This window comes from Oryx dammah, unplaced genomic scaffold, assembly GCF_014754425.2.
Source record: "Oryx dammah isolate SB20612 unplaced genomic scaffold, SCBI_Odam_1.1 HiC_scaffold_23, whole genome shotgun sequence".
NCBI lineage: Eukaryota > Metazoa > Chordata > Mammalia > Artiodactyla > Bovidae > Oryx > Oryx dammah.
The window spans coordinates 94862321-94876188 of record NW_024070207.1 but is presented as its reverse complement, the minus strand read 5'-3'; positions in this window follow the sequence as shown (position 1 = coordinate 94876188).

Here is a 13868-nt window from a genome sequence, read left to right as displayed (position 1 = left end):
TGCCCCTCTGGCTGGCCTGACTGGGGGCGATGGCAGTGGGGCAGGGCTTTGGGGGGGTGGCGTGGGGATTTGTTACTGAAGGAATCCCCCAGGGGTGGAGGGGGTGGAGAAAGGAGGAATGGAGGGAAGGTCCAAGCCAGGATCAGTTACCATCTTTCAAAGCCTGAGAAATGGGTCTGAAGTGGAAAGACCGCCTTTGGCCCAAGCTGACACCAGTAGGTGTCACTATAAGGAAAGGAGGGGCCCCAGGGGCTGTCTGAGGACTGTGCTGGTAAAAATAGAGCTCGCCTGTGTTCCCACTGCCAAGTCGCCAAGCCTGGTGATTTATAAGGCTGGGAGCAGACGTGTGTGTAAATGTTTTTGCGTGCGAGATGTGTAGCCAACCGCGGGCTGGCTTTTTCTAACTTACAAGGAGAGAGCGAGGGAGGGAGGGGAGGGGAAAGAGCGCAGGCAGCCAGGGTGGGAAGCACATGGACCACTTTTATGTAACACTCCTCTGATACACGCCGCAGTGGGGATTTATGCTGTCTTTGAAGTAAATTGCATCCCGGTGCACCATAGCATGAAAGTTAAGATTTACCATGGCTGGGACCTCCGAGACCCTGCTGGAAGCTAGAATAATTAGCACAGCATTTGGCTGCCTCTCCTCCCGCTCTGCGGGCGGTGACAGGAGTGGCACGAATAGATCTTCCAGGCCTGGGCCCCGTGTGTTTGTTATGGGGTCCACGGCGGTGGCGGGCCAAGAGGGCTCTGGTCAACTGGGGACTTGGAGGCAGGGGAAGGGGCTGGAACTGGCCCTATTGCTAGGAACTGGGGGTCCCGCTCCTCCTGGAGGTGCTCCTCTGTCAAAGGGAGGGGTGGGGCCACCACAAGTGCTTCTGGAACCCGGGGAGTTCATTTATAAACAGATTCCAGTGCCAGTCTCCTGGCTCGCTACAGGTGGGCGTCCTGGGGCGCCCTGCCAGTTTGGGGATCTGCCGGGTTAGATCAGCTCCAGGATTCAGTGGTTTTCAGAAGGCAGGGCCTGAGTCCCCCACCAAGTCCTCCCAACTCTGCTCCTCCCCTCCCCCTGCTGTAGGCACCTTCCTCGGGGGCCTTCCCCAGATCCTTCCCCGGATCCTTAATCTTTCATGCTGCAACATGAAACATGAACTTGATCAGCAAATCCTGAGCCCCGTAAGGAGACTGTTAACAGCTGCCTGGTTACCCCAGCTCTACTGCTAACCAGCTGTGTGACCTTGGGCAAGTCGCTGTCCTTTTCTGGGCTTCAGCTTCTGTTTGTGTATCCTGATGCGCTTGAATGTTCACCAGATCATCTTGAAGGACCTCCTAGAATATTCTGTGATATAGATGACTCTCTTCCTCCCCAGGACACCTGCATGGAACTCTAAGGAATCAAAATGCAGAAGCAACGTCCAGTTATGGGGTCCCAGGCTCATGATAGAATGCTGGTACGGGGAGTAGGGACCAGCCAGCACTGCTCACTGCAAAGATACAAATGCCTACTCAGCAAAGGCTTTCCTGAGGTGGCAGTAAGGTCATATGATCAGTTATCATTCCACAGAGCAGAGCAGCTTCCCAGGACCCCTAGAGACCCCACTTCATAATATAATCAGAAAGCAACACTAGGTAGCATTTTCCAAAGCCCCCATCTGATTCTCACAATGTTGGTTTACGCTTGCTAATAAAATTGTCCCCATTTCACATCTGGGAAAACTGAGGCGCTGGGAAATCAACTAGCCTGGGGGAATCAAAACAATGTTAAAGAAAGAGAGATTTTGAACTCAAAACCATGTGTGAGTGCAAATCTCAACTCTGCCACACTCGCTGGGTGAACTAAGTAAAGGGGAAACTCTCAAGGCCTCAGTTTTGTCATCAGTGAAATGGGCATTAACTGGACCTAAATGAGGTCTAGTAAGGGCTCACCGACCTGCTGCTGCTAAGTTGCTTCAGTCGTGTCCGACTCTGTGTGACCCCATAGACTACAGCCCACCAGCCTCCCCCGTCCCTGGGATTCTCCAACCCACATTTCCTTCTCCAATGCATGAAAGTGAAAAGTGAAAGTGAAGTCACTCAGTCGTGTCTGACTCTTAGCGACTCCATGGACTGCAGCCTACCAGGCTCCTCCGTCCATGGGATTTTCCAGGCAAGAATACTGGAGTGGGGTGCCATTGCCTTCTCCGAAGGGCTCACTGAGCTGGCACACCCAAAAGGGATACACAGGTCAGCCTGCCCAGAGGAGCAGAAGTTCCCCGGTCCAGAGTTGCTCCACCGCTAACAGGAGAATCTGGCTTCAGGCCCAAGTCACTCTTGCCTCCCGGGCCTCGTGTGATGTCTGGCACCGGTCAGGCCCAGTAAATATTTGTGTTGGAGAAGGTAGCAGATAAAGCTATGAGGGCTGCAGAAGATTTTCAAAGGGAAATGTGGGCCTGTGGCATGGAGTGAGGGTAAGAAAGGGGTGGAACCCAGTGTAAATGCTCACAGTGCAGGATCTAGAGTGCCATGTAGGTCGGGACCAGATCACAAGGGGACAGAGAGGTTCTTGGGTAGATTCTGCAGGCCCAGTCCCCAAAACACCTTGAGCTGTCTTTCAAGTCAATCTTCTAAGGCTTGAGATTTGGTGAAAATCTGCTCAATGAAGTGAAACTGGCAGCCACAAATGCCAAGTAGGGTTCCTGAATGAGCCGTCTTCCCGCTCCTCTCCCTTGCCCCCACCACACCCTGAATTCCCCTCTGCTGCACAGACATCTGTGTGGGAAGGAGAGATGAAGTAGAGGCTCTCTCCCCTGTAAATCTTAGGCTCTGAAGGATGAAGAGACCTCAGGGTCACCCCAGAAAATTGCCAACTGCTCTCCCTCCCCACTCCATGCTCTCCAGCCTCCGGTCTCTCCCTGATAGACCTGAGATGAAAGTGACTTGACATCTCAAGCCCTAGAGTGTCCTGTAAGACCTGCCTTCTGCCCCACAGTGGGGAGGGCACCATTTAAGGAGTCAGAGGCTCCCCTGCGTATTTACCTTATTTCCTCAGAGGCACCTACCTTTGCTGAGGTCACTCCCAGGACAGATGACGCAGGTTTACCAAGCAGATAGGCTGCCAGAACACCCCAGAATTCTTGATTGCTCCTCAGAGATCAGGGATGGATGGATGATAGATGGATAGATAGACAGTTGGGTGAGCGGAGTTCCCCTGCCCCAGCCTCACTCCTGTTACAATCAGGAGGTTTTTGCAAATGTCTCGCCTACTTTCTGCCAACTGCAGCTTTAAAGCACTCCCTTTTCTCTGCTCCCTGAGAGACAACACAGAGCCAGCTGATCTCCTGTTAGAAACAGTCACTCGTAGTTAACTGCCATTCCACACATATGACATCAGGGAAAGAAGGAGGGTGTGGAGGCAGACAGAACCAGGCTTGAAACTAGACCCAATACCCCTGAGCTGTGTGACCTCGGGCAACTTACAAAACCTCTCTGAACTTATTTTATCATCTGTAAAATAGGGAGTCGTAATCATGACTTCTGAGGGATTTTATGAGAAAGAGATCATTCCCAAGAAGTACCTGGCATGTGGTAGATATTTTTTTTCAGGGGAGTGAGCAAAAGGTGGTAGAAAATAGCCTGAGCTTTGTCATCTAAACAGGTCTGGGCTAGAATCTGCTCGACCACTGATGGGTACGGCCTTGAACCTCATCTACAGAAAGGGGTTATGATACATACCTTTCAGAGTTGCCATGAACAGTAGACATTTTCTGTAAAGCTCCCAACACACAGTAGGTGCTTAACAAATGGTAGCTGTTAGTACCTCTTGTGAAAGGAGGTGGGGAAACTGAGGCACAAAATGACCTACTTGGTCAGTGAAAGAGTGATGGGGTCCAGGCCTCCGCATGGCCCATGAGTCACTCAAAACACCACTGGGGACATCATTCCACCATGCATGATCCCCACCCAGCAGCCCTTCAGGCTTCCCTGATTAAAATTCGGCCTGACCTCCAAGTGGCTGCAGCTGGCAGGGTGGGCGGGGCCTGAGAGCTAATTTTGTCCAGTCTTCTGGACTCCCAACCCAGTGCTCTCCCCACACCTTTACAAGGCACCATAGCAGATGATGGAGAACACCGGAGACATGCCACCACTTGGGGCCACGTGACCTCAGGCCCCAGCCTAGCCTCTCTCTATGGCAGTAACGGGAGTGATACCAGTGCCTACCTCAAAGAGTTGTTGCGACTGTGAGACAGTGCCTGGCACGTGCAAAGTCCCCAGTCAATGCTAGCTACGATTATTATTCGCTCTTTGCCACACAGAGCTTTGATCTTGCAAAGACCCATTAATCGCTCAGCCCCTTCTTCAAGGGATTTAAAAAAAAAAAAAAACAGCAAATGAAATTCTACATGAAATCATCGCTGTAATATTTCTGCTGCCAGGACAAATCATTAGGAGGGGGGAAAAAAAAAAAAACCTGGCAGCGATACCACTGGCCTGCTCAGAATGAAGAAGGGACATTAATATAGCAGCTTCCGGTCTAATGGCTAAGGAAGGGGGAGGGGAAGGGGAGGGCTGCCAAAGGAGGGGATGCTAGAGGGAAGGGGCCTGTCAGTCAGGAGTCCCCAGGGGGTGGAGGGGTTTCTGCATCCAGCCAGGAGAGGCACAGAGCCAGCTTGGGTCTGGGGAGAAGAAAGCCCCACCCACACCCCAGAGACCACTGCCCAGCATCTGGTTTTGATGCCCCCTCCTTCAGGACAGGGGGCCTCCTCAGGCTGAAGGAACTTTCTTCACGGAACCATGGACCAGGGGCTTGGCAATCCCTGAGGCTGGACCCAGGAGACTGCTGATCTGGGTTCGTGCCATCTCTGCCACTCTCTGACTTCCCCTGCCCTTTCTGGGCATCCATTTCCCCAACTGAAGACTGAGGGGTTGGGCTGAGGTCTGGTTTTGAAAGTTGTGTCAGAGAGCCCAAGGGTGTATACAGGCCCCCCACCCTGCTTCTCCCAGAGGGGTCCCACAGGGACCGACTGAGGCCTGGGGTTACAGACAAATATGATTGTGTTTAGCAAAGGGATTCTGCTATTTCAAACTCAAGAATGTAGAAAGCCCCAGAGTAGCAGGTCCCCCGCAACGCCCCCCCCAACCAAGTGTCCTCTGGCCTTGGAGGCACCAAGGACAAGCAGGGGAAGCTGGCTTGGCTCAAGGTTCCAAGGCCTTGCTGATCCTCCTTCCCAAGTGGCCACCAGGCCTTGAGTGCCACAGTTTATCCTCCGGCAAGGGCTGGCTGGACACAATGCCTTGGCCCAAGGCCTGCTTATAGGAGCCAAGCCCAACAGTCTCCTTGGCATCCTGGCTTGTGCCAGCACACTCCTTGGCAGAGGATGTGACCAACGGGCAGAAGGAGCGCTGTTTGGACTGGACACACCAGAAAAGTGTGGCCCTTTCTGAGCTCAGGCCTGGGGTGTCTCAATAGGCAATCCATACTGCTGGGGAAGTGGGAGAGACAGTGGGGCTAAGGTGTGGGGCCTACCTGAGCCCACCCTGGGACCTCCAGGAAGTGGTGTGGGTCACCAGGCCCCCACCCAGACTCTGAGCCCCCAATTCTGAATTCTATCTTGGGGTCCTTGATCAGCAGACAGGTATCCCCGGTTGAATCACAGGGTGCATCTCCGATTGTTTCCTGACAACCATGCTTTGTCAGGGGCAAGGAAGAACACTGGCTTGTTAAGCACACCAAAGCTAGAGAGGGGCGGGATTTCCTTCAAGGAGGAAAAAGGGGGCCCAGAAAGGATGGCCAGGTGCCTGTACCCTTTTTATAGTTCTGCTGTGGTACAGATCAGCTCTCCTTGGTGTAGCAGTCAAGGTCCTCCAAGTGAGGCCCCCACCTAGTCTCTCCCCCTGCACTCGGCAGCTGATCGTCAGTCAGGCCATTCTCATGCCCTCGTGCCTCTACACAGGCAAGTCTCCATCCCGCCCCTCTGCCTCCTGCCTACCCTCAGCTTTATCAGCCTGGCAAGCCCCTGCTCACCCTTCAAAACTCATTTTACCTTCCTCCGTGAGGCCTGATTCCTTCCATAGATAGGTCCTTGCCTCTGTCTCCCCACAATATCTTACACACACATAGATACACAGATATCACTTGTGGCAATTTATATTTACTGGGAGGATGTGTCTTAGGCCTGCATTACTGGACTGTGAGCTTCTTGATATGGACTCTAACCTTTTGTATGCACAGATACTTGCATAGTTGTCTTATTTCCATCTTGCCTGCCTACAAATTTGGTTGTGATGGCATCAGGAAGAATGATAACCAACACGTATCAGTGACCCAGTGTGTGCCAGGCCCCTCACGGGTATTTCCCACAACACCCCTGCAGTGAGTACAGGGTGGGGGTGGGGGGGAGCTATGACTCCATTTCACAAATGAGGAAACTGTGGCTTGGGAAGGTTAGGAATCCTTCCCAAGGTCACACAGCTAGTAAGGCTAAGCCAAGATACGATCGTCACTCTTAGATTCCAGAACCCATCGTTTTTACCGCTTTCTCTCCGTACTGGGCTGGTGCCAGAAGCTGTATCCCAGGTTCTTGATTACCAGTGCCTGCCAGAGATTCCAGATTGAGCAAATGAAGATACCACCCATGCCTGTGAAGCAGATAGAGCAGGCAAGGGGATGGACAGTCTGACAGTGACCCCGGACTGGGCGGCTCCTGCTCTTCAAAGTGACCAGCAAGAGCTGCGTCACGTGGGAGCTTGTACCGAATCCCGGGTTCCCCAGGCACCTGCTGAATCAGAAGTTCCAGCTGAACAAGACCCCAGGGGATTCGTGTGCATGGGCAAGTCTGCGCTTTTTAGGCACCTGTTTCCTTGGGGAAGAAACCAGGGGAAGCTTCTGGCAGATAAAGCCCCTGGAGTAGGTGGAACAGATTACTTTTTAAAAGCACCACAGAAGCTTTTGTCACCACACAGGTGAAAACCAGAATTTCCCTTTCTCATTGCCCTGATTACTTTGCTAATTTCTTCCACAATTTATTAGAATATAAAAGGTATCCCCCCAAAATTTTAAGCTGATTTTTTTCCTTTCTTTACTATGTGCAGCCCTAGGAATGAAAAGCCAATATTCTAGAAGATAGTTTGGCCTCTTCAACTGAAGCTGGACAAACATCCATCCTTAGTTCTCCCTCTAGGTTGTCTGCTCACAGCGGGAATTAGAAGTTCCCATCAAGAGGCGTGTCATAGAATGTCCACAGCCGGATGGATAAATGGTCACACAGCAGAACACTTGCCGGCAACAGAAACGAACAAACTACAGGCAATAAAGTGGAGACATCCCAGCATCACGATGTTGAGTAAAAGACATCAGACCCAAAAGATGGCACACTGTATGATTCCGTTTATGGAAGGCTCAAAGACAGACATGTTCTTGCCTGGGAAATCCCATGGACAGAGGAGCCGGGCAGGCTACAGTGTATGTGGTTATGAAACAGTCTGAGCAACTGAAACAACAACAAAGATAAGCAGACTGCTCTCAATGTAAAACCAGGAGACCTCCCTTGGAGGAGGCAGAGACCTGGAGAGGACTGGAGAGCGGCTTCCTTGGGGGCTGCTGATGTTCTCTGTCCCGACCCATGTGCTCCTGCATGTGAACTTTCAGCTCGTAAGAATTTCCAAGAGTACACTTAGCATATGTGCACTTCTCTGAATGTAGGTTATACTTCAATAAAAAGTTAAAAAAAAAAAAAGCTACTGTTGCCTAATGGCCTAAATTCTATGAATATGCAATAAACTTGCAGCCTAAGAATTTTGTCCTGCAATTTGCCGCTGACTCGGAGTTCTGGGAGGTGTCAGGGTAACAAAGCACCCCAGGGTGAGCATTTGACAGGAAGCATTAGCTGCCCCCCAGGAGCCTCAAATACCTGATGGGTTTTCTCCTGCTTAAAATTAAAAACCTGCCTGCAAAGATGCCGAGGAAGGGAGAATGCCTCTACAGCCCTCATTTTGTAATGTTATTAACTGTGGGAGTTGAACACAGTGGGTGTGGGACTTCTGAGACTGTGGGCAGGCACGAATGCTGGCCAGGCATCAGGTGCCTGTGCTGTGTGTGCACGCACACACACACAGCCTTATCCACAAGGGTGCAAAGACATCATTTGCTTAATAATGGTTGCATGCGGCCCACAGCACTAAAGCATTGGAGGGTAATAATATCTCACTTTGATTTTGTGCCTGGCACATTTAAGCTCTCTGTACGCACGATTTCGTTGAATCCTCACGACCACCCTGTGAGGGAAGAGCCATTATTATTCCCATTTTATAGATGAGGTTTGGAGCTTGTCTGGGGTCACACTCAGGTAGGGTGTGGATCCAGGGGCTGTTTTGCCTCCAGGCTTCACTGTCTTGGAGGCCATGCTGTCTAAGTCCCCATTTTACAAACGTGGCCCCTGAGGATGGATTCCGGATTTAGCAAATGAAAATATGGGCTGTCCAGGTAAAGCTGAATTTCAGATAAATAATAAATATTCTCCAAATATACTTTTGGAGAATAAAGCGAAAGTGTTAGTCGCTCAGTGGTGTCTGACTCTTTGCAACCCCATGGACTGTAGCCCACCACACTCCTCTGTGCATGGGATTTTCCAGGCAAGAAGCCTGGAGTGGGTTGCCATTCCCTCCTCTAGGGGACCTTGCCGACCCAGGGATCAAACTTGGATCTCCTGCATTGCAGACAGATTCTTTATCATCTAAGCCACCAGGGAAGCCCCAAATGGAAACAACTCAAATGCTAATGAACTGGTGGATGGATAAAGAATGAAGTACTGATACTATCTCTATCCTCTGGGCAACCAACCACATTGCTGATTTCCTTGCTCTTCAAAAGATCACTTGGTGGGCCTGTTAGCATTGTGACACTTGGGGTTTTCTGTGGATGAATGCCTTGTTTCAGTTCTGATTTTACTGTATTTTGCAGCTATGTTAAAAAGTGAAAGTGTTAGACGCATCCAATTCTTTGTGATCCCATGGACTGTAGTCTGCCAGGCTCTTCTGTCCATGGGATTCTCCAGGCAAGAATACTAGAGTGGGTTGCCATGCCCTTCTCCAGGGGATCTTCCCGACCCAGGAATCAAACTTGGATCTCCTGCATTGCAAACAGATTCTTTATCATCTGAGCCACCAGGGAAGCCTTGGAGAATAAGGATGCCCCATATAATATTTGAAACATATTTACAGTCAAATTATTTACTTGTTTATTTGAAATTCAATTTTTACTGAATGGCCTCTATTTTATCCAGTACCCCGACTGCTGGGCCCAAGGAAGTATAGGAACTTGAAGTCACAGCGGTGGTTTGTCAAAGTCAAGGATCTGGGCCCAAGACCCTGGACTCTCATTTCATGCTGCTTCCACTGGCTGTGGCCACCCCAGCCCCAACCTTCTCACACTCTACATATTTACAGCCAAACCCATCAGTCTTCCCAGGGACTGCCTTTCACACTCCTTGTGCCCTACTAAGCCAAACTTACTATACTGAGGCCTCCAGTGCTCACAGCTGGGGTCCCTGCAGCCCCACCCTGAGGCTCAGCCCAGCCCTAGTCTATGGGAAGCATGAACCTCCTCCTCAGGGGAAACCAAGGACTCCTGAATCTGTAGCATGGAGACTCAGCCTTGCCACAGCTTTACCATCCGCCTGGAAACCCAGTTCTAATAAGTCTGAGTGTCTTGCTATGTAATAAGCCACCCCTCTACTTAGAGGCTTAAAACATGACAATCATTCTTTTTGTTCCTGGATCTGCACTTTGGGCAGGTCTCAGTGGGGAGGACTCATCTCTGAACCTCACGGTGTCATCTGGGGCCGTTCACCCGAGGACTGGAGGAGTCACCTTCCACATGACTGACTCCCAGCTGACAAACTAGGACTGGTAGTGAGCATGGAGCTCAGGCAAAGCTGAGGACTAGGGGCCATGGTTCTGCTGCACTTGAACCTCTGCAGGTAGCCTGGACTTCCTCACAGCATGGTGGCCAGGTCCCAAGGATAAGCATTCTGAGAGAGAGCCAGGTGAAAGCTAGTCACCCTCTCATGTTCCAGACTCAGGAGTCATATATTACCACTTCTCTTTTAGTCAAGACAGCCACAAAGACCCACCCAGGGGAAGGGACATAGACGTGTCTCTTGATAGGGGTATGTATGTCAAGATTCTAGAAGAGCATGCAGGACTGGAAATACTAATGTGGCTACCCAGGGCTTGTTGTTTGGGACCATGCTCACACCTTCTAACCAAGGTCAGAAGGTCCAAAGGTTTCCAACCTTTGGAGACCCTGAGCATTGAAAATGTTATGAAACAACCTTCCTAGATGCTGGTTTGGAGCTCAAAAGTTATTTGTTAAAAACAGTACATTCAATAGGATATTGTTCATATTAAAACCCATTTACAAAAATCCTAGGTTTCTAAGTACATGATAAAAAGCATGCAAGATAACAGTGGTCGTCTCTGGGAAACAGACTTGGATTGGGGGCCACCAGGAATAACAAAGGGGACTCTGGCTCTATCCACACAGCTTGAATAATTTACAATGGAAATGGACTCTTCTGTTAGTTGGGTAATTTAAAATGGATAGAAAAAAGTGAGAAAGAGAGGGAAAGTGGGAGAGAAGAAAGAAAGATGCAAAGGTTTCCAGTTGGTGTTAGAATGAAAGCACACCTTAACCTGATTCTTATGCCCAATTTTTCCCTCTACCTGAGACAGAATTACCTACCCATACCCTTTGCCATCTGAGTGCATGTCTTCTGGTGGACGAGATCCAGGAGGTCTCCTTGTCCACTGAATTAGGCCTTATGACTGGCTTTGACCAGTGGAGTGTGGACAGAAGTCACAGTACATCAATTCTAAACCTTGTCCTTAAAAAGCATTGTTTCCTGGCCGGAAAGAAGGAGAGGGTGAGATGAATCAAGAGAGTAGCATGGAAGCATATACACTACCATATGTAAAATAGATATCCAATGGAAATTTGCTATATGAATCAGACAACTCAAACCGAGGCTCTGTAACAATCTAAAGGGGTGGGAAAGGATGGGAGGTTGGAGGGAAGTTCAAGAGGGAGGAGACATATGTATGGCTGAGTCACTTGTCATGTCCGACTCTGTGCGACCCCATAGACAGCAGCCCACCAGGCTCCCCCGTCCCTGGGATTCTCGCATGAAAGTGAAAAGTGAAAGTGAAGTCACTCAGTCGTCTGACTCTTCACGACCCCATGGACTACAGCCTACCAGGCTCCTCCGTCCATGGGATTTTCCAGGCAAGACATATGTATACCTATGCTAATTCATGTTGAGGTTTGACAGAAAACAACAAAATTTTGTAAAGCAATTATCCTGTAATAAAAAATAAATTAAAAAATTTTTTAAACAAATTTTTTTAAAAGCATTTTTCCAATTACCCTCTTGAGTTTACCCTCAGTCATGAAAAGAGCTGACTCCATATACCTGTTTCTCCCTTATCCTTGGTCCCAGAAAGAGAGAAACATGGAGCTGTCCTGCTAAGTGTTAAGTGTTTAGTCACTCAGTCATGTCCGACTCTTTGCAAACCCATGGACTGTAGCCCGCCAGGCTCCTCTGTCCATGAAATTCTCCAAGCAAGAATACTGGAGTGGGTTGCCATGCCCTCCTCCAGGGGATCTTCCCAATTCAGGGATCGAACCCGGGTATCCTGCATTACAGGCAGATTCTTTACCGTCTGAGCCCCCAGTTCTGAGCCGAACCCAAAACCAGGACCTGCAGAGCCACAGCAGAGCCCCACTGAACTACAGGCAATCATAAGACCTATGAGCAGGAAATAAATACTTGATACCGTAAACCATGCAGATTTGGGAGGCTGTTTGTTATGCAGTATTTATGCAGCAGAAACCTGACTAAGACCCTGGATGATCTGGCCCTTGACAATCCTTCCAGCCCCATCTCCCTTTATATTGACCTTTTGTTCACCCAATTCTAGCCCCACTGATCTTTTTTAGTGCCTCAAAAGTTTTGAGTCTTCTTATGAAATACTCATTCTACTTGGACTGTTTTCTACTCTCCTTCTAGCTAATTCCTAGTCATACTTCATGTTGAGAGGATCTCATCTGAGCATCCAGTACCTCCCATTCAAATCAGCTTCCACCTCGTTTGGTTTTCTGACACATCTTGTCAATTCCTTATAGTCTTTAATCTGATTTATAATTTTACATTGCTATGATTATTTTATTTATATTTCCTCCCCCACTGTCCTGTGAACTTCATGAGGGCAGGGCCCATGCTTATTTTGTTCATCAGTATATCCCCAAGGGTAATGAGCAAGGTGCCTGGCTCATAGTGCTTTATTGAATAAACATGGCTGAGTGTTTCCAATCCTGCTGATTCCTAGGAATCAGAGAAGGGCCGCCTTCTCAGTGGGGATGGGCTGCAACAAAGGAAGTGGGATTTAATCCAAACTCTAAGGTACAGGTTGGATTTGATGCAAGCAAAGACATGGCCACGGGAAGCTCCAACGACTCTAGGGTGCAATGAAGGGTGGGGTCATTGGGCTAGGTCAGGGGGTTCATACCGAGACAAGGAGGTTCAGGGCCCTTCTCTACCCAAGAGTAGAGCTTCAACTTTGTCCAGCAGCCAGTGGGGAGTGATGGATGGGCACTGAGCAAAGACAAGGAGTGATAAAGAGTCAATAGAAGTCTCTTCTGGATGATGTCAACAGTGAGGCCAGTAGACTGGTGTGAAGTGAGGAGGGCATGAAGGAGGAGAGAAGGGGAATCTCTAAGCAAAGACAGTCATGGTTGGGAAGAGTAGTGCAGAGTAGTTCTCCCACTAAAATAGGTCAATAAATATTTGTTGATGATAACAACTGGATATGGTGGGATAAGCCCACATATCTGCCTTGAATGACTGGGGGAAATGATGTGATTACTGTGAGACGCAGGGAAAATAGGAGAACAGGCTAGTGTGATGGAGAAGAGAGTAAGTATCATTTTATAGAAGTCAAGTCTGATGCAGTCACAGGTGGTCCAGAGTTAGTTTGAGAATGAGTACCACCAGAAGTGGAGGGGAACCGCTAGAAGAAAATGCCTTAGTTGTCCCAGAAACAGACTGTGAGATAAGGATTTGTGTGCTGGTGTTTTATGGGGGGAAGGTCTCTGGGAACATTGAGAGCAGGGACGTGAGATGGGGAAGGAAGGAACCAAGCAAGGGTGAGTTCTCAAGCACATTAGCGCTGCAGGCAACGGAAGCTCAGTCCTGCAGGGGACCTCTGGGGGCAGTATGGAGCATGCACCTCAGAGTGCTCCCATCTAAGGGCAGAGAGGTGGGTCCTTATACACCGACTGGTATCCGTCCTTGCTTGTGGGCTGTTCTGGGGAACACTTACTCTTTCGCACTTCCGGGTGCTGTACACACAGACAGAGAGCACTCTGGTGTCTGAAGAAAGCCCTCAAGTGAAGAGATACAAGTTTTGATCATTGGAAGTGGGTAACCCTGCATGGAAATGGAATGGAGATGGGATGTTTTGAGTCCCAGATGCACCCCCTAGATATTTAGAAGTATTATCACTTCCATCCTCACAAGAACCATTTTTTTAACTTTATATTTTGTATTGGGATACAGCCAATTAACAATGTTGTGATTATTTCAGGTGAACAGTGAAGGGACTCAGCCGTACATATGCACGTATCCATTCTCCCCCAAACTCCCCTCCCAATCAGGCTGCCCCATAACATTGAGCAGAACTCCATGAGCTATACAGGAAGTCCTTGCTGGTTATCTATTTTAAATATAGTAGTGTTTATAGGCAGCCTTAAGTTGGTTCTCTAAGTCTGTGAGTGTCTTTCTGTTTTGTAAGTTCATTTGTATCTTTTCTTTTTAGAGTCCACATATAAAGATTGT